Consider the following 27,272-nt stretch of genomic DNA (forward strand, 5'->3'; position numbering starts at 1 on the left):
TTGGAAAGGGTGCCAAATATTCTCAAAAGGGAGAGGGACCAACAGGAGGTCATTGTACATTGGAACTAACAACATGAGAACTGGATGAGATTCTGAGGAGAGAATATAAGAAATTAGGCAAGAATTTTAGAAAGCTTATATTTGACGATAATATCTGGATTACTTCTGGTGCTACGAGCGAGTGTGGTTGAGAATAGAAGGATAGAGCAAATGAACTGGTGCTGGGGAGAAGGATTCACATTTTTGGATCATTGGAATGTCTTCTGGGGTAGACATGCCTATATAAGAAGGATGGATTGCACCCGAATTGGACAGGGATTAATGTAATATGCCCAGGCTATTAGGAAGAATTTAAACTAGTAAGGAGAGTTGTGAGGAAGGAGGGGGGTATCCAAGGAGACGGTGAAAAAAGAGATCAGTCAGAAGCTGGTGCATTTGGGAAAAGGAGCAAGTCAAACTGTCAGGACAGGCATGAGCAAAGCAGAGAATGAGGTAGGACTGATAAATTAGGCCTCTTGCATTGAAGTAAATGCAGTTGAACATGGAAGGCAGATGAACTCAGAGCATGGTTAGGAACATGGGACCGGGATATCATGGCAATTACAGAAACATGATTCAGGGATGGACAGGACTGGAAGCTTAATGTTCTAGCATCTAGATGCTGTAGGAAGAATAGAAAGGGGGTAAGCGAAGAGGTGGAGTGATTAGGGATCCCATTATGGCTGTACTGGGGGGGGGGGGGGGGGGGATATTCTTTGGATAGGTCCAGCGGCGTTATTTGCAGGGAACTGCAATAAGAAAAGGATAATCACCTTATTGGGATTGTTCTGTAGAATCCCCAATAGTCAGTGGGAAATTGAGAAATACATTTGTATGGAGGTCTCAGTTATCTGTCAGAATAATAGGGTGGTTATGGTAGGGGATTTTAACTTTCCAAACATAGACTGGTTCTGCCATAGGGTTAAGTCTCTGAACTCTCATGATCTAATTCCTGAAGGCTTCCCATTTTCCAGCTGTCCCTTCACCTACGAACATCAGCCCCCAATTAGCTTTTGAAAGATCTTGCCTAATACCATCAAAATTAGCCTTCCTCCAATTTAGAAATTCAACATTTAGATCTGGTCTATCTTTTTCTATCACTATTTTAAAACTAATAGAAGTATGGTTGCTGGCCCCAAAGTGTTCCCCCACTGACACCTCAGTCACCTGCCCTGCCTTATTTCCCAAGAGTAGGTCAAGTTTTGCGTCAGTCTAATAGGTATATCCACATACTGAATCACTTAACGAATTCCTCTCCATCTAAACCCTTAACACTATGGCAGTTCCAATCTATGTTTGGAAAGTTAAAGACCCCTGCCATAAATACCCTATTGTCCTTACAGATAATTGAGATCTCCTTACAAATTTGGTTTTCAATTTCCCTTTTACTATTGGTGGGGTGGGGGGGGGGGTCTACAATGCAATCCCAATAAGGTGATTATCCCTTTCTTATTTCTCAGTTCCACCCAAATAAATTCCCTGGATATATTTCCAGGAATATCCTCCCTCAGTACAGCAGTAATGCTACCTCTTACCAAAAACTCCCCCTCCTCTCTTGCCCCCTTTCTGTCCTCCCTATAGCAAAATGACTCCATCAGTGTTTACTGTGGAGAAAGAAATGTTGGATAGAGAACATGGGGCAATAAATAGCGACACCTTGAAAAAGTTCCATGTTACAGCAGACAAAGTACAAGGCATTTTAAAATGCATAAGGATGGATAAATCCCTGGGAATTGGTGGGAAGCTAGGGAAGTGATTGCTGGGCCCTTGCTGAGATATTTGTATCATTGATAGTCACAGGTGAGGTGCCAGAAGTATGGAGGTTGGCTAACGAGGTGCGAATTTTTAAGAGAGGTGATAAGAAAAAGACAGAGAACTATAGACTGATGAGTCTGACATCAGTGGGTAGCAAGTTGCTTGAAGGGATCCTGAGGAACAGGATTTATGTATATTTGGAAAGGCAAGGACTGATTCGGGGCAGTCAACATGGCTCTGTATGTGGGAAATTGTAGCTCAGTAACTTGATTGACATTTTTTGAAGTGGTAACGAAGAGGATTGATGTGGGCAGCACTGTGGACATGATCTTTATGGCCTTCAGTAAGGCTTTGGACAAGGTGCTGCATAGTAGACTAGTTAACAAGGTTAGATCATATGGAATACAGGGAGAACTGACCATTTGGATACAAAACTGCCTCAAAGGTAGAAGACAGAGGGTGGTGGTAGAGGGTTGCTGGACACCTATGGCCAGCAGTATACCACAAGGATTAGTACTGGGCCCACCGCTTTTTGTCATTTATATAAATGATCTGGATGTGAACATAGGAGTTATGGTTAATAAGTTTGCAGATGACACCAAAATTGGTGGTGTACTGGACAGTGAAAAAGGTTGCCTCAGAGTATCTTGATCAGTTGGACCAATGGGCCAAGGTTTGGCAGATGGAGTATAATTCAGATAAACGTGAGTTGCTGCATTTTGGAAAGGCAAATTGGGTAGGACTAAAATACCTTAACGGTAAGGCACTTGGAGTGTTGTTGAATGAAGAGGCCTTGGAGTGCAAGTTCATATATTCTTGCAAATGGGGATGCAGGTAGACAGGGTAGTGAAGAAGACATTTGCTTTGCTTTCTCTTATTGGTCAGAGCATAGAGTATAGGAGTTGGGAGGTCATTTTGCAGCTGTATCGGACATTGGTTAAGCCACTTTTTGAATATTGTGTGCAATTCTGGTGCTATGTTATAGGAAGAGTGATGTAAATCTTATCTTAACCCTTTCAAATTTCACAAGGATGTTGCCAGGGTTGGAGGGTTAGGGCAACTGGGAGAGGCTGAATAGTCTGGAGCTACTTTTCCTGAAGCATCGGAGGCTGAGAAGTGACCTTAGAGGTTTATAAAATCATGAGGACCATGGATAGGGAGAAAAGCCAAGGGCTTTTCCCAGAGGTGGGTGGAGTCCAAAACTAGAGGGTATAAGTTTAAGACAAGAGGGGAAAGATTTAAGAGGGACCTAAGGGACAACCTTTTCATGCAGAGGGTGGTGCGTGTATGGAATGAGCTGCCAGTAGAAGTGGTGGAGGCTGGTAGAGTTACAACATTTCAAAGACATCTGGATGGGTATATGACTGGGAAGGGTTTAGAAGCATATGAGCCAAATACTGGCAAATGGGATGATTAATCTAGGATATCTGATCGGTATGGATGAGTTGGACAGAAGAATCTGTTTCTAAGCTGTACAGCTCTGTGTCTACGACTCTATAACTGGATTATCAGTGAAAAGGTGTATTACTATGCATCATGCCACTTGGGATACTATAGTCCTAATGGGAGAGAATCTTGAGAGACTCCTTTCACACTTTTAGGTGGTCTGCAATGCCTGACAGTGCAGATGACAACAATGGTTCTTGATCTATCAGTGCTCTATCACTTTTTCTGTCTTAGCTCTCCATTCTTCTTAACGGTATAACACACACAGCAACATAATCTATGTTCTGGTCACCTTGCTAAAGGAACGATATAATTAAATTGAAGAGGGTTCAGAAGAGATTTACAACAATGTTGCTGGAACTGGAGGGTTTAAGTTAAAGGAAGAGGCTGGATAAGCTGGGACCTTTTCTCTCGAGCATAGGAGATTAAGGGGTGACTTTATGGAGGTTTATAAAATCATAGTGGGCATAGGCATAGATAAGGTGAACAGTGAAGGACATTTCTCCAGAGCAGGTGAGTTCTAGAGGGCATATTTTTAAGGAGAGATTTAAAAGGGACCTGAGGGGCAACTGTTTTACACAGAAGGTGGTTTGTATGTGGAAGGAATTGCAAGAGGAAGTGGTGGTTGCAGGTACAATTACCACATTTAAATGGTATTTGGACAGGTAGATGAATTGGAATGGTTTGGAGGGACATGGGCCAAATGCAGACAAGTGGGACTAGTTTAGTTTGGGAAACTTGGTTGGTGTGGACGAGTTGGACCAATCTATGCTATATGATTCCCCTTCTTCTGAATTCTGTTTTCTTCCCACACTTCATCTTCTAAAAATGGCAACTTTCATGACAGTTTAAATGAATCCAGTACATCTTACCAATGTCCCACAATTAAACAATGCAGAAATGGGTATTGTCAGAAAGTTGAACATTTGCAAATATACAATAGGTCTAATTTCACTATCTATTGTAGGTTTCGGGTCTGTACTATTGATTTTCCTTCCTTGGCCATCTTCCTTCATTTCTGTTGCATCTTGAAGGAGGACCTTCCACCTTTTGTTCCTGTTATGGAGCAGAATGATCTTCCCAGTCTTGCAGGGGGACACCTTTCCCAGGTTTCTTGTGATCTTTGTCCTTCTCCATCAAGCACCAGGTGAGCAGATGGCAATGGGGTGAGAGAAAATGATGTGATTCTGTCAGCATCAGGCTCACAATTGTCATCTGTATCACTGTCTGGGGAGGGTGATCTTGGAACTACTCACTCATTGCAAATCACTACTTCTCATGAGGTAGGAATGTGGGCTCAAGGGACCATTTGATGGAAATATATGCTTTCAGGTTAACTAGAATGCCAGCCTCCTCTGCATTTGCATGAAGGCCTTTATTCTATCAAGGAACTGTGTTAATTTTGATGAAAAATTTGAAATCTGGCATGATGTTGGTCTGTGTTTTGATGTCAAATCAGTTAGATATCAAAAACCATCAGGCAATGCATGTTAATTGTCTTTAAGCACATGAAGGAGAGAACAGTTGCAGGTTAACAGGAGATATGAAAGGATGTTCTAAACTTGCTCTCAAGGAAAAGCTCTATATCTTGGTTCCCAGTTCACTGCCTAAGTTGACCAAGCAAGAATGGAAGAGTATCCAGTTTCTGTTTCTTGGCAACTGAAGAAAACATTGTGTAGAGTTTGAGGCAAGTGGAAATGTGTCTGCAATTTATGGCTGGAAACTAAATCATACAAGTCAAAGATGGAGGTTGGTAACATCAGAGTTGGTTATAACACATGGCATGTGACTCATTGCTTATTCTATACTATTATGGATTTCTGCTGTACTTTTGGAGGACATGCTGTGCAACACCTGGAATTTTATATGTTGCATGAATGTTTGAAAGATTTCTGGGATATTGTTTGGATTAGAGTCACCATCCATCTGTCCGTGCATTGGGAGGGCCTCAAACCAAAGAGTTCCAGATTAAGAATCTGGAAAATACATGAATGAGAAATTCAATAATACTTTAATTAACTGACCTCCACTTCAGCCCACATGTTGTGACAAGGCCAGAAGTGGAGGCCACTAATGAGCACCCTCTGTCACTTACACAGGGGTATCAGCGTCATATATTTTTTCTCACTTCTTTTTTGTTATTTATTTCTGGATTACTGAAGACAAGGTATTTATGAAAGAGTTTTTGAAGTAATATTTAGCCTCTCTTTTTGATGTTTAGTTGTTTTTGCCACTGGTTGCTGGCTGCTGCTTCACTGGGAGAAAGTGAGGACTGCAGATGCTGGAGATCAGAGCTGAAAAATGTGTTGCTGGAAAAGCGCAGCAGGTCAGGCAGCATCCAAGGAACAGGAAGAAGGGCTTATGCCCGAAACGTCGATTCTCCTGCTCCTTGGATGCTGCCTGACCTGCTGCGCTTTTCTAGCAACACATTTTTCAGTGCTGCTTCTTCACCGGCAGTTTCACAGGAACAGACGGGGCAATAACAAATGAAGCAGAAAATATATCTTGTCAGAACTTCAAGGCTTTCAAAAGTGTTAACTTTCTCCAAACTTGTGGAGTATATCTAACATGGTGTATTTTCTCTCCAAATCCCAGCATGGACAGTAGTTTGATTTTGTGTAGATCAAAGCAGAAGATTGGTTTCCAGAATTAGCAGAAAAGAATGATAAGCCATAAATATAGATTAGCCATTAAATATTTAGAAAAGAATGCTGGAGAATCTTAGTCACATGGAAAACTGTGTGAAACCAGGGAATTTCCCATCAGGATTACTTTTCAAGGCAATCACAACAATGGTGTTTAATATTAGATTGTATATTGTATTGAATAAAATGAGGATGAATGGTACAAGAACAGGTCGTAAGACTTGCTTGTGTTATGTACAAATACTGACAAATGATTATTAGGCTGTCGCCAATTTGTTATATTGCTATGTCTTATCATCTTGCTACCCATTCAATCGTATAGTTCTTGCTATATAGATGCAGATGGATGGGCACATGAAGAAAAATCTTCACATGGTATTGCACATGATATTGAAATAGGAACTTTGTTGAAGAATAATGAATAAAAATTTAATGAAGCTGTATGCATGGCACCAGCAGGAATGCATATACAACTACCCTGGCAACATTCATCATCAACCTACTTATTACAGTTTTATATTTTTTATCTGGACATTCAGATGTTTTGTTCATGTTATCATTATACTTATAATGCCACCACTAGTTCAGCCACTTTAATCCCTTATTAAATCATCAATTCTTATTTGTACCCCAAATCTGCTCTATAAAAAACATACAGGCTACTTATTATCGTTGTTTCTGCACATTTTGATATTTACGGCCTGTAGCCATATTGATCTTGCCTATTTATTATTTATAATTTTTGATCTTGTAATATCACAACTTTCTTTGCTTTTAATTTGTCCGATCTTCCTTATTTACGAAATTATCTTCACTTGCTATCTTACCGTCCAACCAGAGTTGTTCACCCAATAAATGTCTCTGCAGCACTGCCTTCTAAACATCTGCGCATTTCTGCTTCAAACTGCCTCTCTCCTGTTTCTATGACAGCAGTTTACTGGTAGATTCCATGGATAAGATGGATTTAGCTGAAAGGAATATTAAAATATATGCTGATATTTTATGTATTATGAAATGAATAATCTGCAGAATTGTATACAGGGTCAGTTATTTCTTGCTTATATCATTTAAAAAATACTTTTAACTTTGGCTATTTCTTAAGTAGTAAGCATTGCTTTATTAAAACAAAGATGGTAGGATACATAATTCTGGAAACTGCATTGTTGCTGAAATCTTATGTTCTGTGAACTTATGGCCTGTGCTGCTGTTGGAGCAAATAGCAACTTACATTGTGCATTTAAAAAAACTCATTTAATATCATATACTTTGTGCCTTACATGGAATAGGTTTTTTGGGGGGAGTTAGAGGTGTAGGTTTTGGTTGGAATTCATTCTTATACAACACCAACATACTCCTGAATTGAGACGCCCAAGACTTGTTGGAAATTAGTGATTCGGCCTCATCAGCATACAACATTTGGAATAACCCGTTGGTGCTGATCTCACTCACACTGATAACTCTCCGAATTGACAGGATTCATGTCAAAACCTCTTGGGTAAATCCTGGAAGATGATGTAAGAAAGTGTTGGATTGTGCTCCAGGGCTTGTGCTGTTGGGAGTGTGGCAGGGGAAGGGATGTTAGGAGATAGTGTTATTTATCTTGTAGGGAGTAGTAGGTGCTGCTTTAACCTGTGTTTCAAAGCGAAATGTAAATGCATTCAGTGCTTGTGTCAGATTTAGACAGGGTTGTGGAGGTGGTGGGTAAGTAGCCCTGACAGAAAAACAACTTCTTAAAAAGAAGCACTTTGTATGTTATCCATGATTGAGCATTAGAGTAAGATAAAATACATCCAACAAAAATTTGAGAATTTAAATGTACTGAAGTGTTTGTTATACTAGACTAAGATGCGCTGTTCAGGCTGGATGCTATACTCTGATTAGAGGCCTCTGTAAGGAACAATGTACCTGAAGTACAAGTATTTGTATTAAAAGGGGCCATAACTAATTAGAGGAAAATAGTGAGTCAAGCTTTTTTTTTCTGTAAGTATCTCTTGTATCCAGCTCATTGTGTACAAAGATTTGATAATTAGTTAAATCTTATGCTATAATTTAAAGTTTTCTTCTTCAATGACCTGATTCAAGAGCTGAAAACTCTATTACATGACTGTAGCTAGCAGACTGTTTTCCCAGCTGTTCTGTCACCACAAAGCCCCATGTACACCACTGCCCTCAAAAGACCCTCTGTAGACAACTCACTCGCCCATTCTAAGACGAGGTTTATAAAACTTTGTCTTAAAGTTCAACCACCTTTTGGAATCCAAACCTTAAACCCTGTTGGGTCCCACTGTTCTAACTGTTTCCAGTCTTCTGCCAGTCTTTTAGCAGGGATATGGTTTAAAAAAAACCTTCCAGATGTGGAGTTTTCTGGCATTCCCACCATCAGCTCTCATCCCCATATGTCTCTGACATCACACCATTGGTGTCAGTAGTCTTGTAAGGAAAGGAAATAAAGCCATATAGCTTGGGATTTAGATCCTAATCAAACTCTAAACACTTGAGTACACAATTCAGCGGACTATTGATCTCTGACAATAGATGCAACAACATAATTTTGCCAAATTGGACATATTTTATTTTCATCATTGTATTAGAAAAATGATAGTTCCCTTCTGAACTGATGCTTGAGACACTTTAGTTAAACTTCTTTTGGATGGAATGTACATTCTCAATTAAGGTAAATTGGTATATTTTTCTGAAGAATCAAAGAGCTCCAGTTAATTGCAAGCTAGAATTAGACTGAAATGTTGGTGAATTTTTTTTTGTGTTTGTTTAGGGATGGTTAACTCTGTTTCTTATTTACTTTCCCCATTTCTCAAAAAAAAATATTAACCGTTTTATTTAAAAAATACAGATATGTGGCTGAGTCAGTACATTTTATCTTACATTTTGAGGAAGAGCAAGAACATATTTGCTAAATTATCTTACGAAAATGCACAATCATTAACGTGATTGAAAATGTAGAATTATATATAGTTAGTACGAGTACTCTTGTTATTTAAAGTCATATATATCCTGGCTCCACTCTGGCTTTATGTAATCTTAGAATAAAAGATAATATATAATGTGGCACACTTACAGGACCTTATTTTTTAAAAAGTACAATAAATATTTGCGGTGTGAATATATTAGGGTTCTCCAAAAGCTACTTCTTATTTAGTGAAACCTGAATAGACATTGTAGTTCAAATCTTAGGGTGAAAAAAATCACATTGAGTCTGATAATAAATGCCTTACTTATGACCAGAATTAGTTGGATTAAAATAGCAGTAGAAACAAATGTGCTAAGAATGTTAGACCTGAGCGTCATTTTAACTATTTGTCTCCTAGTTTACAGAATTAAACTACGATGTTAATGTTGTTTGAATTTAACTAGGATACTGGAAATAAGGAGCACAATGATGGATGGCTACGTTATTTCACCAACTGCTACACAGTAGTTTCAAAACGTGCTTGCAACATCTAGAGGTAGGAACAGCTTTATTTTAAAATGTTATTATGAGCACCTGGCTTGATTGAATCTTTGAAGAAGCTAAAATTTGCAGCAATGTGGTAAATTACTATGCTATATGGAATTCTACAAGACCAGCTAAACATGGACAGAAGTATTGGCATATCTGAGCTGCAGTCTCCTCAGATGTCCAATTGAGCTTCTGCAATTTAGTCCAAATCTTTCAGGCTGAAAGAAGATATCAATTAGCATTCCTGTTCCTTATGCTTGAAACTTTGTGTGTTTGATTATCAAATGTAGATGGGCTGTTAATCATTGTTTTCATCAATCAGCACAATTTGGAGGAGGAAAATATATTACTATCATCTTGTTTTGATTTGTCAGAACAGTACTTTACCAGGTAAATTTACATTGCCATCTACGTAAACAGTTTTATAACTGAGAATGATTTTTAATAAATGGATCTCTGCTTCCTGGAGTTTATTTTAAAGGACAAATTGTGTTACTTTGTTATGGAAGAGAATCAGCAATAATAGAGTGCACGAATGCACCAAAGTGATGCATATGAAGCATATTTATCCCTGTTAAAATATCTTAGGCTTCTAGCTCTGCTGAATGTTTCTACAGAGACACTGCGATAAGCCTTAGATGAAGGGAAAGTCAAAGGTTGAGTCAACCCCCATGAGTCTCGCTTATCTCCTAGCAACTGTCTCTCAGCAGCATCAGCACTGACCTTGTTGCAGGTTGACTGCCTACCCACAAGTGGCAGGCAGGAAGTAACTGAATCATTGCAGAGGGGCAGTTGTGGTATGTGGAGGAAATGAATCTTAAAAAAAATGGTGGTCAGCAGGGAGTTAATATATTGTTTTTAAAAATGAATTCTAAATTGGACATGCTGTTGGGCGTGCTGTTTGGCACAGTATTAGTCAGTCTCATTAAACATGGACAGAGGAGCAAAGCACAAAAGACTGTGAAGAGCAAGCTGATTGGACAGCATAGTAAATGCTGAACAAAGACGGTGACCAAGATTTGGTTGCTCGTTTAATGTTGCCCTTTCTAAATAAAAAGATACAAGTTTAAATTAATAAATGCAAAAAAAATCCCAATTTTTAAGGAACTCTCTTGAACAGTTCATTTTTCTCTCTATATGTTGCAGTTTAATGGTTCTTTTCTGATCACTACCAACACTAATTATGGTCACCAAATACATGTACTTGGCTAGTGTTTAAATTTCAATATTAAGAGTACAGATTTGACAAGAAAAATATTCTGTGATTTAATGTGACTTTGTTGTGGTAACATTCCAAAATAAGCCAATATTTACTTTCTGAAAGCATTTGCTGTAGCTGATCCTCATATGTAATATGACAGAACAAATTGTTGTGGGCTTTGCAACAGATCCCCATGATACCACAAAAATCCATTTATGTCATAAATACACTAGAACAACAGCAAAAACACAATCAGAGACAAATTGGCAGTTATGAGACAATTTGCTCAGCAGCCAAGGGTATATTCTATTTCATTTTACGTCTGAATAATGTTCATGCCTGTAATATTAAGGACTGATTTGACCAATCACACTTCAGCTTATTGATACCACACATATTGGTAAGATTATCATCCATTTTCCATGACTTACCATCCATTTTAATTACTGACATCTGCTCTCATTGAAGTTGGACTTTGTGGAATTGACCCTAGTATTCCTTTTTGAGCAATATTGCTTGTTCTCTGATTTGTCACAAGACATTTTGACATTATTGTAATACCTTTAAAGTTAGGACTGTTCACTCATTTTTAAATCAAATGTTATAAACCACTGTTCTCAACAATTCTTTGTTTGACTTTTCTGTTCCGTGACCTTTGGTTTGAGGCAAGTCTGCATTTTGTTGAACTTATTATTAACAAAAACTAAAGGAGTGAAATCAACCTGTACAATATTACTAATTAATTATCAAATGTTTCTTATACTGTAAAGGTTATCTTGTCAGCTGAAATATGAAAGGGACAGCTTTGAAAATGAATCCAAGATTGCCAAAGCTGCACCTCACTTGGGCGCACGTCCCTCGTAGTAATGCTTCTCTTTCCCAAGAACAAGAAGCAAAACCCTTTTAATGATAAAAGAAGATGCAGTGGGAGATGTCCAATAAAGACAGTATTGTCACTCTGCAGGCAAGAACTGCTTTAATGACTTGACGCAATAAGCTTCAATCTGCAATTTGAGAGGGAGAGGGTACAATCAGAAGTGATAATAATTCTGTTGAATAAAGGGAACTATGGAGTTATGAGGGAGGAGCTGGCCCAAGTTCAATGGTGCAATACCTTAGCAGGGGTGACAGTCTAGGAACAATGGCGGATATTTCTGTGTATAATGCAGAAGTTGCAGGATCAGTTCATTCCACAAAGGAAGAAAGATCCTAAGAGGAGGCATGGGTGGCTGTGGCTGACGAGGGAAGTTAAGAAACCTATAAAGTTAAAAGAGAAAAAGTATAACATAGCAAAGATAAGTGGGAAAACGGAGAACTGGGAAGCTTTTAAAGAACAACAGAGGATTTCTAAGAAGGAAATATGCAGAGAAAAAAATGAGGTACGAAGGTAAACTGGCCAATAATATAAAGGAGGATAGTAAAAGTTTTTTTAGGTATGTGAAAGGCAAAAAAATGGTTAAGACTAAAATTGGGCCCTTGAAGACAGAAACAGGGGAATATATTACGGGGAACAAAGAAATGGCAGAAGAATTGAATTGGTATTTCAGATGTGTGTTCACTGTGGAAGACACAAGCAGTCTCCCTGAGGTAACAGTGGCTGAAGGACCTGAACTGAAGGGAATTTATATTTGCCAGGAATTGGTGTTGGAGAGACTGTTAGGTCTGAAGGTTGATAAGTCCCCAGGGCCTGACGGTCTACATCCCAGGGTACTGAAGGAGGTGGCTCGAGAAATCGCGGATGCTTTGGTAATTATTTTCCAGAGTTCAATAGATTCAGGATCAGTTCCTGCGGATTGGAGGGTGGCTAATGTTGTACCACTTTTTAAGAAAAGTGGGAGAGAGAAAGCAGGAAATTATAGACCAGTTAGTCTGACCTCAGTGGTAGGAAAGATGCTAAAGTCTATTATAAAGTATGAAATTATGACACATCTAGATTGTAGTAACAGGATAGGTCAGAGGCAGCATAGATTTATGAAGGGGAAATCATGCTTACTAATCTTCTGGAATTTTTTGAGGATGTAACTCTGAAGATGGACGAGGGAGATCCAGGAGATATAGTGTACCTGGACTTTCAGAAAGCTTTTGATAAAGTCCCACATAGGAGGTTAGTGAGCAAAATTAGGGCGCATGGTATTGGGGGCAAAGTACTAACTTGAATTGAAAGTTGGTTGGCTGATAGGAAACAAAGGGTCGTGATAAACGGCTCCATTTCAGAATGGCAGGCAGTGACCAGTGGGGTACTGCAGGGATCAGTGTTGGGACCGCAGCTTTTTACAATATATGTTAATGATATAGAAGATGGTATTAGTAATAACATTAGCAAATTTGCTGATGATACTAAGCTGGGTGGCAGGGTGAAATGTGATGAGGATGTTAGGAGATTACAGGATGACCTGGACAATTTAGGTGAGTGGTCAGATGTATGGCAGATACAGTTTAATGTGGATAAATGTATGGTTATCCACTTTGGTGGCAAGAACAGGAAGGCAGATTACTACCTAAATGGAATCAATTTAGGTAAAGGGGCAGTACAGAGAGATCTGAGTGTTCTTGTACACCAGTCAATGAAGGTAAGCATGCAGGTACAGCAGGTAGTGAAGAAGGTTAACAGCATGCTGGCCTTCATAACAAGAGGGATTGAGTATAGAAGCAAAGAGGTTCTTCTGCATTGAATGGTGGTGCAGGCTCGAAGGGCTGAATGGCCTACTCCTGTACCTATTGTCTATTGACTTAACTAGGTCAGGAAAGGTAAGTACAAACGCATAATCTTATTCATTTTCTTATATACAACACAGCCAAACAATCAATTTGAGTTGCTTTTTCAAGCCTGCTTCAATATAGACTAGGTTCCCTATAGTGTGGCCCTACAAGTCCACACCGACCCTCAAAGAATAACCCACCCAGACCCATTCCCGTACCCTATATTTACCTCTGACTCATGCACCTAAAACTGGGCAATTTATCATGGCCAATTCACCTAACCTGCACATCTTTGAATTGTGGGTAGAAACCAGAGCACCTGGAGAAAACCCATGCAGACTCAGGGAGAATGTGCAAACTCCACACAGACAGTCGCCCGAGGTGGGAATTGAACCTGGGTCCCTGGTGCTGTGAGACAGCAGTGCTAACCAGAGCCACTGAGCCACTGTGCCGCCCAATACACTCTATACATATACACATCTTTTATAAGAGCACCTACATATTTCCATTTATATCTATCTCACTCACCTGACCCTTGTGCAATTTTATGTCTCTTCAAGATATTTATTAGCTGGGATGTTCTAAGTTTCCTCATGTTTTCAAACATCAGGGTACAGGCACATCAGTTTCTAGCATGGTGACAATTATTTCTCAGTCGAGTATATGTGTACACTTCAAGACCATGGGCAAAATCTTCCCAACCCTTGAATAACATTGGTAACAGCAAGTCAGTTGGGAAAACCTATGTTCAAAAAAATAAGATTTTCAATGTGATAACGTTTGATTTGCAGCCAAAGGTTTTATGGCCAAGACATGAATGTGAGTGCCAACAGGGCGATTTGCATACATTAAGATCTGAACATTAGTGACCCTCATTATATTTATATAGAGTATGCTATTTTCCATGCAAAAGGATGGATACTAGATGACAACAGTTCCTAACATGAAAACCTGGGCAGGTACCCGGCAGTTCCAACTCATCACCCATCTATGGGCCTTCATCTTGGCCAGCACTTTCCAAAATCTCAAGGTACCCTCCTTGGGCAGTAACAAACAACATCTTTCATCCACATGGCTGACTTTATTTAAAATGTACTTTGAGTCGTCAAAGAAACACTTTTATGATTGATAATCAAAATAAGACAGTACATTGGAGTGGTTGGAGGGCATTTGTAAACTGTTTGCTTTTACATGTTATAGACTTTTCTTGTATCTAATCCAGCAGTGATCAAAGGGTACCCTGGATATGGTGGTAGTATTCAAGTTTCTGATATAATACTGGCTTTAGAGAAATAAGGAACCAAGAATCACTTAAGTGTAAGAAGAAACTATTTGAAGAATGAACAGTCTATAAACAGCATTTTACATTTGTGTCATAATTTTAAATCTCGGTAAAACTCAGGAACTTGGTATGTGTTTTGTACACTATAGGTGATAAAATTAAACTGTACCCCATCTACATATGAATTCCATGATTGCATTCAAATTTACATCCTGCAACTTCTGGTGTTCATCCCCATGCATTCTCTAGCATTTTTATTCATTCACAGGATGTGGGCATCACTTGCTAGGCCAGCATTTATTGTCATCCTTAATTGCCCAAATGGCAATTACGAGTCAACCACATTACTGTGGGTCTGGAGTCACATGTAGGCCAGACAGGGAAGGATAGCAGATTTCCTTTCTTAAAGGGTATTAGTGAACCCAATGGGTTTCATCTTTCATGTTTCAACTTGAATCCATGTCCATAGAACGTTGCCTGGTGTTCTGGATTCTGAGTCCAGTGACATGACTCCTATACCACCACCTCAGCAAGCCTGGGCAAATGCCAGCATCATTACATCTTCATGGCATATCTCTGACTCACTCGTAATTCAGTTCAGCACTTCAATTTTGCACTTTGCGGCTTATCAACATCATTCATTGCAATGCTGCTGCCAACCCACTTTGAAAGAGGGGCAGGTACCCATTCTCATGTATTGTAACGGTGTGCTAGTCAGGACTCTTGGCTTGCTCTCTCAGCATACACTCACTTTAGATTTATATGGATGTTCAAGCAATGCTGCCTTGCTATTTTGAACTTTGCTGCATCATACTGAACTTGCAGTGTCAGAGTATTTCTATCTTGCCTGGCCTTTTAGTGCAGACCCAAAGCTGGGCAGCTTGTCATGGATGTCAGCAGTCATCAGTGCCACGTCATTGTCACCACCCTAGTATGCAGCAGCAGCTTACAAAGCAATCACACTGAATGTACTTCAACAAAATGGCCATATCGAAGGGGAGCATTCCACAGTCAAGTCAAGTGGGGCTGCCATCATCTAATGGCTTCACTGCCAACAGAAAATGCTATTGTCCAACCTCAGTGCAGGGGCTTAGGCACAGTCTGTCCACTGCTTGGAATTCTGTATTCAGTTCTTTTATACCATTACAGTCTGGGAGTGGGATGTGGTCAGTCTTGCAAGCTGAGTTCAACTATTCTGGGGATTGACAGTAGGTCAGTCAGAGAGCTACATAGAGACCAGTCAGGGGCCTGGTCATTCATGAGTCTGAGCTGTCAAGACTGGTTTGGGCCACTGTCAGTCCTGGGGCAAAGGCGGTCTGTTCACGAAATTCAAGGTGGGTGTTTATCAGGGCCATTACTGTGGTAGAGAAATTGTGGGGATTGGAAGCAGCACACAGGGATGCAAACACAATAATAATTGCACAAAACAGAGCAACTCAAAAATATAAAAGGGTGGGATACAATGGTGGGTATCAGTTGTGTGCAATGTGAATGCTGACTGCTTGCTTACAAAGGGCTTGCTCTTTTTGTGATGTTTCCCACACAGATTCTTTGGAACAGTGACCAACGGATCTAGCCACAGGTAGGATCATTGTCTCTGAGGCCACGGTGCAAGGAGTGCTCAGAGAAATTGAGTAACAAATGAGTCAGGTAAAAACAATGACTGCAGATGCTGGAAACCAGATTCTGGATCAGAGGTGCTGGAAGAGCACAGCAGTTCAGGCAGCATCCAGAGTGCAGCGAAATCGATGTTTCGGGCAAAAGCTCCTTCATCAGGAATAAAGAGTCAACAAACCCAAGACCGGCAGCAACCTCAAATGACTGTTCAACTCTATCTACATTGAAGTGATCGCAGTTGAAGGTTACTTTAGGATGCAGAGCTTTAGGAGCTCAATGCTGTTTCCTCCTGGGGCACCATCACCACCATCTGGTGGATCAGGCTTGTGAGTGCCCATCCTATCCCACTCATCATCAAGTGACAGCTATATTTAATTTTTATGCAATGGGCTGCAATGACTGTGAGAGTCCTGGGACCTGTGTGAGATCTCTCATTCCTCAACCAAATATATATCAAGTCTATTACCAATGCAATTTCTGCTAGATCACATTGCTTCATCTTGTTTCTCTGTGATGAAGTTGTGCTGCAGCCTGGACAGTAGGCTTTGCCAATATATGTGCCTAACCCAAAGGACAGAGCAGTGTAGGCTGTACACACTTGTGGTGAGACAGCTATACCTTAACACAAGTACCTTCATTGATAGAAAAGTATTATGTTCCATAATATACATGTCACTTGTGGTGATTGGTTCCATTCCTGATGAAGGACTTTTGCCCGAAACATTGATTCTCCTGCTCTTCAGCTGCTGCCTGACCTGCTGTGCTTTTCCAGCACCACACTCTCAACTCTAACTTCCAGCATCTGCGGTCCTCACTTTCTCCATATCTTAAAGGTCTATGCCAAATACCCTAAAAACTGTCATGATGGCCATATTTTTGAGGACAGTCAGCTTCCTACTTTATCTCAAAGGCTGCATGCTCTATACGGATGGTTACTGGGTGATAAGCGTTATCCCTAGGTGACTGTATTTACCCAGGCAGATGGTCTCAGACAATTGTGCAGTAGTACACCATGACCTAAAGCCTAGCATTACCTCCAGCAGCCTCCTACCTGCAGCCATCAAGGTGACTGAGGCACAATACACTCATATGCAATGTACAGTCATGTTTTGTTAGTAAGACTTGCTGTGTAAATTTCCTTTTGGATTTCAATGTGATTTTAGTTTCAGATACAATTTTGGATTAATCAGTGGTAATGGCCATGCATTATTGGGGCAATGACTTGACATAGGTCACTTTCTTTGTGTGTGGCTTCACTCTAAACACTTGCTTCAGGCCTTCCAAACCCTCTTTGATACAGATATACTGTCATTGTTAATATGTCCTACACTTGAAAGGTCATTCTTTTTGGGATGGATGTCCTTCACTGTCAGGTTCACTGTCACTACACTTGCACTGTTATGGATCTGGAGTCACATGTAAGCCAATCAGATGGTGGATTTCCTTCCCTAAAGGACGAGAGTCTAGCAGTCTAAGTCACTTCTCCTCCCTCTCTGGTAATGATGCAGGCATTTAATTGGCTATGACAGACCTACAACTTTTCAGCTTTACGACAATAAGAACATTGCCCCAGTCAGTTCATTGTGTGGGTGAGGGTGTGCAAAGGAGAAATAATATATTCTAAAAACCGTATTTGTAATTGGCAGCAATGAAAAATAATATGCTCATGGTGCTATTTCCTTGTGACAAACACACCTTTAGGACTTTCTGGGTTGTGCATGAGAAAATATTTCACCCATTTTCAAATGCTGGTCCAGAAACTGGTAGGAGCAGCAGTTGATCTTTAAGATGCTACATATACTGGAGAATCATAGCATCACACATCATGGAAACAGAGCCTTTTGCCCAACTAATCCATGCCAACCATGTTCCCAAACTAAACTAGTCCCATCTGCCTGATTTTGTCCATATCCCTCCAAACCTTTCCTGTTTATGTACTATCTAAATGTCTTTTAAACATTTGTAACAGTACCTGACCCACCACTTCCTCTGGCAGTTCATTCTACACACTAACCACTGTCTGTGTAAATAAGTTACCCCTCATGTTCTTTTTAAATTTTTCTCCTCTCACCTTAAAAATATGCTGCCTGGTTTTGAAATTCTCCACCTTAGCAAAAAGATCTTTGCTGTTCATTTTATCTATGCCGCTCGTGTTTTTATAAACTTTTGTAAGGTCACCCCTCAACCATTTACAGTCCAATGAAAACTGTCTAAGCCCATCCAAGCTATTTTTATAACGCAAATATTCCCGGCAACATCCTGGTAAATCTTTCCTGAACCTTCTCCAGTTAAATAGTATCCTTTCTATAACAGAGCTGCACACAGTACCCCAGAAGAGGCCTCACCAATGTCCTGCATAACCTCAACATAATGTCCCAACTCCTATACTCAAAGTTCTGAGCAATGAAGGCAAGCAAGCTGAACACTTTCATAACCACTCTGTCTATATGTGACACAAATTTCAAGGAATTATGAACCTTGAAGTGTCTCTGTCCTACAACACTATCCAGGGTCCTACCATTAATTGATAAGTCATGCCCTTCTATGTATTACCAAAATGCAATACCTCACATTTATTCAAATTAATCTTCATCTGCCACTCTTCAGCCTAGAGCACACATATTTCTGGTCAGAGGTTCACTGTATATCGTGTTGAGCAAGGTCAAACAAGAAGCACCTTTTTACTCACACTAAAACAAATATTAAACTCTTCACAACAGAAGTCTAATGCCTGTTTGAGGTTTCCTTTGCAAGATTGATTTGCCCCCAGGCAGTCCAGCGTTCTGGACCAGGCCAGGCCCCCTCAAAACATTTCAAGAAAGTAGCCCAGACCTTAACTTTTGCTAGCTTTGTTTTAAATCATTTTTATTGCAAAATAGATTTTTAAATACTACAACAAATACAAAACAATATAATTCAAAACAATGGGAGAAAATGAGGACTGCAGATGCTGGAGACCAGAGTTTTAAAATGTGGTGCTGGAAAAACACAGCAGGCCAGGCAGCATCCGAGGAGCAGGAGAATTGACGTTTCGGGCATAATCATGAAGAAGGGCATATGCCTGAAATGTCGATTCTCCTGCTCCTCGGATGCTGCCTGGCCTGCTGTGTTTTTCTAGCACCACATTTTTCAACTCTAATTCAAACATTTACTCTTGGGGCATGTTGAAAATACTCCTGGTTTAAATTTTGTCAAACGATCCGGAGCCAAGTGGACCCTGTGGAAGATCTTCAACTGTAAAGCATGGGTCCCATTGCAAGTTGATAACTTTCTTGCATTTTCCCAAATATCTTCCCATGCCACTGAGGAGATCTCAACACCTCGCACTCTCTCTTCCACACCCTGCAAAGTCAATCGAACGCATCTGAGGGGCCGTCCCCAATTGATGATATAAAGTGCTGACAGAAAGTGTACTCTTAGCACTGAGCACCCTCATCTCAATGTTGGATTTGTAGGGATCAGTCGAAAGTGTCATTTTTTTTTAATAAAACCCCTGACTTGAAAAAAAAATGAAAGAGGTCCCTGCTAGATAGCTCATATTTCTGCACAACTGATTATAAGACATCATTGTGTCTCCCTCAAATAAATCGTCCATTCCAGACACACCCTCAGCAGCCCAATGTTTGAATCCTGAATCTATCATCCTCGGTTGAAAACCCGGCATATCCACTATAGGTGTAAGAAAAGATGTTTTGCCAATATTGCCTTCTCTTTACTAAATTGCCCTCCATGCTTTAACAGTATTGATAACTATTGAGTTATCTATATATTCCTTAACTGTCCTCGTTTTGTCCAAAATCAGCAAACTAGTAAGGGGGCACTTTGCCTGAGAGGTTTTGATATCTACCCATATTGAAAAAGATTCCCCATAAGCTCAATCACTCACGTAAAAGAAAAACGAGCTTAGTTGATAGTTTTTCATGTCCAGGTAGAAAGTGTATTGGGTATGAGCCGGGAGGGAAAGAATTAAGTTCTGAATTTTGTGAAACAAGAGATTCAGCTGAGCATGACTCAGATCAGATAACAACGTACAGTTAACAATGGGGTGCTGGAGGCAAGGGTAATGGGTTATCAAGGTGGAAAAGCATTCATTATATAAGCCATTTAACAAGATGAGGTATCGTTCAGTATGTAACGTCAGTTAATAAGGCGAAAAGTATTCATTATGTGAAGTCAGTTATTCATTATGTAGCAGCAGATGGCTTAATCTTTACTATTGATACTCATTGATTGTAATGGTCACCCATTAATATGTATATTGCCTTATCTGGATGCTCGTCCCTGTAAAATGACAATATAGTTCACTGAGAAACTACTGTTCCACAGAAGACAGAGAACTCATGTCTCTGTGTACATGGGCAATTGTTCTCTCTCCCTCCAGGGCCTGGAATAAAAATGGAGGAGGTAAAACTATACTGTGTCTCTGAGCGTCTTGCTTCGACTGAGGGGGGGAAATGGGATGATAATACAGGAGATCCACTCGCCCCAGTCTGTGAGGCAATTGCAGTTTAGTTAATTTAATAAGGGACCAATTATGATGCCAAATAAAAGAGCTGTACCAGCCATTCAGTCGCCGGGAACATTTGCTTATCGAAAATCAGAAGGAGCATCTGTATAGGGTACAATAAATGGGGGATAATCTTTATCTTAATAAGCGCTATCCAACCTAACCATGAGACTGGAAGTGCCTCCCATCTTTGAAGATCTTGTTTGATTTTGTCAAATAATTAAACAAAATTAGCTTTGAACAACTGATCAAGAGCTGAGCAATGAATATGCTCAAATACATAAAATCCCCCTGTGACCACTTAAATGGAAATCGAGATTCACCCTCAAGACCTAGCACCTTTGTAAGGCCACCCATAGGCATAGTCTCTGATTTTGCAAAATTAGTCTTGTACCCCAAAAAGGTGCCAAATGAGCTGATGCTAAACAATCCCGGTGTGACATCAGTGTTGGTTGGAAAAAAATGTAAAATCTCTACCTGTAGGGTGGAGACACCTCCAGATGTCTGCCATCCCTAACTCTACACACAGATCCACTAATTATTTAGTTTGTACAGAGGGTATCAGGGGGGCCTTTGGGCAACATGTCTACTATGGGATCCATGAGACAATTAAATTCTTCCCCTATAATGTTATGCTGGGACTCCAGATTAATCAATTTCGAGAACGCCTCTTCCAGAAATTTGAGGGGATGGGCCGGAGGGCAGTAAACATTTAAAACACCATAATCTTCCCTGTTTATCAGGGCTTTGAGGATTACACACCTCCCATATGTGTCTTTAAAGTACTCTAGTAACTTAAATGGGAGATTCTTCCTAACCAATGCAGCCATACCCCTCTTTCTGGTATTAAAAGCTGAAAAGTAAACCCGATCAAAGCCATTCTGCTATAGTTTCAAATGCTCCCTATCATCCAAGTGTGACTCCTGTAGTAAAGCAATATCCACCTTTTCCTTTCTAAGACTTGAGGGTACCTTTTTCCTCTTAATTGGTGAGTTACTCCCCTTGATGTTTCAGGTACACCATTTAATCAAGTCATTAGCCATAATCTTCTGCAGTAACATTTAGATTCCAGAGAGGAGAAATTCAATTTACAAATTGCCAAGCCTTAGTGTCACAAGATCCATCGGACATAAAAGGTGCATAAACTAAAACCACTACAGTTAACAAACCTACAAAGCTATCAAAGACGATACACAACAAAAACCAAAAAACAAACCATCATATAAAGTGCCAATGGCACTGAAAAGGGGGACTCACCCTCTGCCCAAAGGGGACATCTACACATCCCAAAACCCAACTTCCCATCCTGCTGCCAATACTGCAGCCAGGGCATTTAAATAGCTGAACCAAGCTTTATCCCCAAAGGTTCACAAACTGTTCAAGACAAAGGCAAGGTCAAGAATTATCTTCAGAACAGCTTCTTCTTTAGCATGTTGTTTATTATACTTAAGGCTAAATACTACAATACATGGTATCAGAAATATACCAGGTTATAAATTTGATGATATACCATTGAAAGATTATTTTCACCATGTGTTTCTCCCTATCTATCTTTCATATCACTTTACTTCGATCATATTCTTTATTTACCTAACTCCACCTACACCGTGCTATTTATGCTCAGTGAGGATCACCTAATTTTATAATCACAAAGTTGCTCCAGAGTCCTAATGCCATCACATACTTTGCCATTAGACTAAAAAAATGTCAAAGTGGAAGTTTCCATTGATTCATTACTTTGTTTCAAGTTATTCTCTGCATTCCGATTTCTTCACCTCAAAAATACAACCCCTGGAGAAGTGTAACTTCATTAACAGCTGTGTGTGTGTGTCAGATGAATGCATCACAAAGTCTTCAGCAGCAAAGGAGAAAGATAAACATTAAGTTAATGTAATTATATATTCTAAACATTATTTGACATAATTACCAGAACATTGTTAGAACTTGTGTATCCACCCTACATTTATTGAAGTTTTCATGGTACACAGCAAAACACTCCAACAAAATTCCTAGTAATAACCTTTTATATACCGATGTATTTGTCATAAAACTGTTGATGTGAATGTCTGCAGGTATTCTCTACACATCCAACAAAAGTTTGTCACAGAGACATACAGTGTCCTGGAAAAATTGTGTTAATACCTTTTTACAGTTGAGAAATTTACCTCCATATTTACTATTTTCTGTTTTAGCAGGATTCAAGAAAGGAATTTATTTTGGTCATTTGAATCAGAAAGTTGAATTAATATGTAAGATGAGTAATTGGCCTTGTTTGTGCCTGTACATGATAGCTGATTGTAGATTATAGGCAGAATGGTCAGATACAGGGGCAAAGCAGATAGGAATTAAAATATTTTCCAGTTGTTGCAATGACAGTGTGGTTTGGCTTCTGGAATCACATCTCAGACAGTCATCAAAGAATTGCATTCAAACACAGCAGGCACATCCACTCATCATTTTTTTTGGTTATTAAGTTTGATTCCTATTTATTTCAGCTGTGTCTAAAAACTTTTCCTCTAATGACAAACACTAAATTATTATAGATCAGAAGATTGGGATCCGTAGTAATTGATTTAATACAGCAGGCCACAATGCTGAGCTTAATTGAGCCATACCATTGTGATAGAATCAATATGTGGCTCAAACAATTTTGTGATTGTTTCGTCATCAGGAACCTGCTTTCTAACTAGTTGTGAAGGCAAACTTTTAGTGGATGATTTTAAAAGTCTTGCTTCAGTTTTGATCAGGTGGACCACCTAACCATCTGGGATTTGCTTTACGGATGGTTTGCTGGACAGTTTGCAGCGAACATCAAACATTGGAGAAGTACACATGCTCCTGATCTGTTCAGACATGAAATACTGCTTTATGATATCTGCTGTATCATCAATAAAATTCTGTTGGCTATAATTGCCTTGTTAGAGTTTGCTAACCTGATATTCTTGGTTGTGACAATGGCCTAATTGGCAGGCTAAATAGGGCAGCATTTAATTCCTAGGAATCATCTTGCCAACCTTCTTCAAATAACAGCAAATTGGTTTAACATAAAGGAATCATAACTATGTTTATCAGCATTACAGTATGTTGCTAACCATTGATCATCTGTACATTGTTGGAATTTAGCAACTTTCAGACAATAAAGAACATGGCATTACAGTAACCTCTTTTGTTGCTGCAGATTTACCATGACCATAGGGATGGAAGTATTTACCCTAGCAAACCAACCTTCACAAATATGTTCAGTACACTGCAAGTTAGCTGCACCTTCTGGTGGTTTCAAAGGTAGTGATGTTTGTACTTTGGGTAATTTGGCCGAATTATGTTAAAAACACTTCACCCAAGCACTCTTGTTTACGGTGCAAAGGGACACAGAATTCAGTTTTTGGTTCAACTTGACTTTATGAACAAGGTTTTCTTTATTAAGAATACTATCTGAGCATTTCCCAAATTCCCACAATATTTACTCTCTAACTAGCTCTATCTATCTGAGAAAGGGTGTGACCTGCAATGATTTTAGACTCCCCTACCCCAGAGAAAAGACTTTGTCTATTTATCCTATCGATGCCCCTCGTAATTTTATAAACCCTCAGCCTCCGATGCTCCAGGGAAAACAGCCCTAGCCTATTCAACCTCTCCCTATAGCTCAAATCCTCCAACCCTGGCAACATCCTTGTAAATCTTTTCTGAACCTTTTCAAGTTTCACAACATCTTTCCAATAGGAAGGAGACCAAAATTGCACACACTATTCCAACAGTGGCCTAGCCAATGTCCTGTACAGCCGCAACATGACCTCCCAATTCCTGTACTCAATACTCTGACCAATAAAAGAAAGCATACCAAATGTCGTCTTCACTATCCTATCCACTTTCAAGGAGCTATGAACCTGCACTCCAAGGTGTCTTTGTTCAGCAACACTCCCTAGGACCTTACCATTAAGTGTATACGTCCTGCTAAGATTTGCTTTCCCAAAATGCAGCACCTCGCATTTATCTAAATTAAACTCCATCTGCCACCTCTCAGCCCATTGGCCCATCTGATCAAGATCCCATTGTAATCTGAGGTAACCCTCTTCGCTGTCCACTACACCTCCAATTTTGGTGCCATCGGCAAACTCACTAATACACCTCTTATGCTTGCATCCGAATCATTTATATAAATGAAGAAAAGTAGTGGACCCAACACTAATCTTTGTGGCACTCCACTGGTCATAGGCCTCCAGTCTGAAAAAAAACCCTCTACCACCACTCTCTGTCTTCTACCTTTGAGCCAGTTCTGTGTCTAAATGGTGGGCTCTCCCTGTATTCCATAAGATCTAACCTTGCTAACCAGTTTCCAATGGGAAACCTTGTCAAACGCCTTACTGAAGTCCATATAGATCACATCTACCGTTCTGCTCTCATCAATTCTCTTTGTTACTTCTTCAGAAAACTCAATCAAGTTTGTGAGACATGATTTCCCATGCACAAAGCCATGTTGACTATCCCTAATCAGTCCTTGCCTTTCCAAACCAGTACTTAACTTGCGTGGATCATTCCCTCCTGTACTTGCTTTAAACCACTGTTACTGCTGTGTAGCTGGACCAGATCTTCAACCTTAGCTTGGCTCACAGTGATGCCGTCTATTTGTTCCGAAGTGGGGGTTGGACAGTTCCATTTCATGAGCACCTGCTTCACCAATTCGGTCTCCTTGTGTTCCCAGTTAGAGAAATTCGGTGGTGAATGCTAACCTTAACGATGCCATTACTCAAGGCCTTGGGCAGTTAGGAGAATAATTTTGAGCAGGGATGGGGACAATAATAGTTTCTATTTGGCGAGACAAATGCTCTAGCTTCTCACAATGGCAGCAAGTCAGTTAAACTGTTGCAGACACATGATATCTCAGTTTATGTCTGCTGACGGGAGGAGTTTTTCAGTGTGGCTGATCATGTAGCTTAGTTTTCATACCATATCATGTCATAGAGTCATAAAGATGTTCAGCATGGAAACAGACACTTCGGGGAATTTGAGGATTCTGGGTAATCTAAGATGGAGGATGAGGGAAATTTCTGGCTGTAAGAGCTGATGCTCCTTTTTTTTGAGGTAGTTTAGGTGTTGGAGGTGATTTCCTCGAATTCCAGGAGCAGCAATTACTGTTTTATATGTTGTTGCATTGTTTTGGAACTTTGGAAAAACAAAGTCAAAACAACAGCAGTTTAAAGGGAGAAGAGCAGACAAAGGAAGCACATGGTGAGGAGAGTGCAGGAGAGAGAGAGAAAAAAAGAAACAACCTGCACAGTTACTGCCTTTGCTGTTTGAATTCGTGTATCGCTGGACATCGGGGTGCATCTGGGAAAATTAACAAACAATGAGATTCACAACTAATCTTGGGGGAATTGGTTTGGGCGAAGTTCACAGCACAGAATCAGATAAGTTAATTGTTGTTTTAAGTCTGTCCAAGAGAATGGCTGCAGTAGTGAGTATAGTGAATTCTTTCTTGATTATATGTTTTTGGAGATAAGTCTCTTGATTAAACTTAAAATATAAGCCATAACTATTCATTTAACCTGGGGCAGTGTTTGTAGAGGAATAAGACGGTGTTATTTTCTGGGTCTGTAGATTGTGAAGGAGCAAAAATGGCCTTTGCAGTGATATATACTTCTTGTCAGATGTGGGAGTTTAAAGAGACTTTAAAGGTTACTGCGGATTATATCTGCCATGAATGCTGTTGGATGTGAATCTTATCAGATTGAGTGGATTGGTTGGAGAGACAGATAGAAGCAATGAGGAATTTTCAACAGGAACAGTATGTGATGGATGGCAGTTATAGGAAGGGGGGAAATGTCAGATACAGTCACATAGTTGGGTTAACTCCAGGAAGGGTGAGAGAGGTCGGCACCTAGGGCAGGAGTCTTTTGTGGATATGCCCATTTCAAACAGGTATGCTGTTTTGGAAAATGTAGGGAGTGATGGATTCTCAAGGGAACATAGCATGAACAGTCAAGTTCCCGGTATTGAGACTGGCTCTAATGCAACGAGGGGTACGTCGGCTTCCAAGGGATCATTTGTGTTAGGGGATTCTGTAGTCAGAGGTACAGACAGACGTTTCTGTGACCAGCAGAGAAAAAGCAGAATGGTGTGTTGTTTCCCTGGTGCCAGGATCAAGGATATCTCAGAGAGGGTGCAGAATGTTCTCATGGAGGAGAGGGGCCAGCAGGAGGTCATTGTCCACATTGGAACCAACAACATTGGAAGGGAAAAGGTTGAGACTCTGAAGGGAGATTACAGAGTTAGGCAGAAATTTAAAAAGGAGGTTCTCAAGGATAGTAATATCTGGATTACTCCCAGTGCTACGAGCTAGTGAGGGCAGGAATACGAGGATAGAGTAGATGAATGTATGGCTGAGAAGCTGGTATATGGGAGAAGAATTCACATTTTTGGATCATTGGAATCTCTTTTGGGGTAGAAGTGACCTGTACAAGAAGGACGGATTGCACCTAAATTGAAAGGGGACTAATATACTGGCAGGGAAATTTGCTAGAACTGCTTGGGAGGGTTTAAATTAATAAGGTGGGGAGGGTGGGACCCAGGGAGATAGTGAGGAAAGAGATTGATCTGAGATGGGTATAGCTTAGAACAGAAGTGGG

Source organism: Hemiscyllium ocellatum, chromosome 3, assembly GCF_020745735.1.
Source record: "Hemiscyllium ocellatum isolate sHemOce1 chromosome 3, sHemOce1.pat.X.cur, whole genome shotgun sequence".
Classification (NCBI taxonomy): Eukaryota; Metazoa; Chordata; class Chondrichthyes; order Orectolobiformes; family Hemiscylliidae; genus Hemiscyllium; species Hemiscyllium ocellatum.